A 2,368-nucleotide genomic window follows, 5' to 3' on the forward strand; every position below is an offset into this window, starting at 1 on the left:
GGGGGGTAGAAACTGGTGAGAGGAACAGGAGACGACTAGGTCTGACTCTGATCCCAATCCCGACTGCTGCAACTTGCAGCATAGCTATTCCATAAACATGCTTTTGAGTACCACTTTTGTACCTCCTAATGCATAGTACAAACTCTGCATGATTATTTGTCTAGAGCAGGTGTGGGCAAAATACAGCCCATGGGCCAGATCTGGTTCACCAATTGATTGCATCCAGCCCACAGCTGCCCATGCAGTACTCTGCATGGGACTGAGCCCCATCCACTCCACCTGAGGTACTGCACCACGCTCCCACTGGCACCCACCCTGTGCCCACTGAGAGCCTTAGCCCTGGCCAAAGCACATAGCTCCTTGTTGGGGCTGCTACCGCAGCCACCTACAATACTGCTCAACTTCCCCTGCCTCCAGCGGTGGCTTCTTCTCCTGATCCTGCTGTGCCACTTTGGGTAGCAGGTACCACAGGGAAGCAGCGACAGACATGGGGACATGTGCCTAGTCAGGTGGCTCCTGCCTTGGTGTGCAGGGCTCCAGCTCTAGCCACCTTCCACCCACTCCGCCTGCCTGGTGCAATGAGGGCAGGGGCAGGAGGAGAAGCTGCTGGAGATGGCGGGAGCCAATTGGTGCCCAGGGAGCAGCAGGAGCAGCCTCACGGAGAAGCTGTGCATGCTAGCCAGGGCTGGGGCTCTGCTGTTGGCAGGCAGGAACACAGCGCAGGCTACCCCAGGTGGGAACAGGCAGGGTTTGGCCCACTCACCCACACGCTCAACACCCCTTCACCCTCCCCGCAGTGTACAAGTGTAAGACTTTAAGACTTTATTTTGAGTTGTTATGCAATTGCCTCTACACTACTCAAAAAAACATAAATCGGGACAGAAAATATTTTTTGAAATACAATTAAAACGTTACAGTAGATTGACTTTTTTAAGTATACGATTTACCTTTTATCTATAATTTTTTTAAATAATATATTTCTGACGGATTTTTGTCTGTGGCCCTTGACAGCTCCACAAAACTTAAGTGGCTCTGCAGTTGAAATAATTGCTCACCCCTGGTCTAGGGCCAAAAGGCTTATAAGTTATCATATAGGTCACTGGATTGGGCCACAGCAGAGTCAACAGTGTTTCAAGTCATGATGACCCCACAGCCCAACACTGTTTAGTATGTGTACTTCAGATACCCCTCACAAAGGATCCACATGCTAATTACCACCTCACTCACAACTGGAAACAGGTATCCTTGTCAAGTCTTGGGACCCTCCAAAAATGTTTATGCAGACGAGATGCAGGGCTGCCTGGTCCATCTTCATCTCATAGAGGGAAGGACCGTACTTAATTGTATGTGACAGGGTGAGAGAGGGGCAACAAAGTCTTTCGGCTACATAGAAGTTTGGTGATGTTTGCCAGATGATTAAAGATCACAAAGAAACAGAAATCATTTGCAGTGAGAGAGAGAGAGAGGCACTGCTCAGGTGTGGGAGTGAAGAGGTTGAAATGTATTCGATGTAGCGGTTCACTATGACTTGAAAAAGACTTGGCACTGAGGGGACTGTGCTTAATGGGCACTACCATGTGTCATTCTCAGATTAGTGCAGTTCATCTTTGTGATAGGTTTCCATCAGCATCTCAGCCTTTTGGCTAAGATCAAGCATTTCTGGCACCATGGGAGCATGTCAGGGTTGGCTCTGTTTCTCCTGGTTGTTGAAGCTTTTGTCTTTGTAGGTAGGTTAGCAGTATAACTCTTCATTTTCCTTGATTTCCCTCATTCTGGCGTACACCTCTTTTATGCTACGTACATGCTTTGTGTTGCTTAGGGGAGCTCAATCCATTTGTATTATTGATTGCATCATATGGGTTAAATCTGCTCCCAAAACTGGGGATCTTGCCAAAACAATGTTTGTTGAACCGATCTTTTTTTCTTGCAGTCACTGAGGGCCAAAGTGAACAGTGTCAGTCTTTTTAAGGCCCCTTTAACATGTAAAGCTACCATATTAATGGAACCTAATACTTTGCCCTGTTCAAGTTCATGAAAAACAGGCATAGTTTCATAGCTAGTAGGGTCAGAAGGGACCTGAGCAGATCATCAAGTTCGACCCCCTGCCATGACAAGAAAGAGTACTGGGGTCAAACAACCCCAGCAAGGTGATTGTCAAGCCTTGTCTTAACACCCCCCAGGGTAGGAGCCAGCACCACTTCGCTTGGAAGTTGGTTCCAGATCCTAGCTGCCCTGACAGTGAAGTAGCGCCTCCTGATGTCTAATCTGAATTTACCCTCTGCCAGCTTGTGACCATTATTTCTTGTCACTCCTGGCAGTGCTCGGGGGAACAGGGACTCCCCCAATGCCTGCTGGTCCCCCCTGACTA

General features: G+C 48.4%; 1 protein-coding gene across 1 annotated transcript in view; it reads left to right on the forward strand.

The window, feature by feature from the left end:
- GRHL1 (grainyhead like transcription factor 1) overlaps positions 1 to 2,368 on the forward strand; it is a 57,099-nt gene that overhangs the window by 49,816 nt on the left and 4,915 nt on the right. The gene's annotated exons all lie outside the window — the stretch shown is intronic.

Source organism: Gavialis gangeticus, unplaced genomic scaffold (assembly GCF_001723915.1).
Source record: "Gavialis gangeticus isolate Ggan-Ray unplaced genomic scaffold, GavGan_comp1, whole genome shotgun sequence".
In the NCBI taxonomy this organism is placed as follows: Eukaryota; Metazoa; Chordata; order Crocodylia; family Gavialidae; genus Gavialis; species Gavialis gangeticus.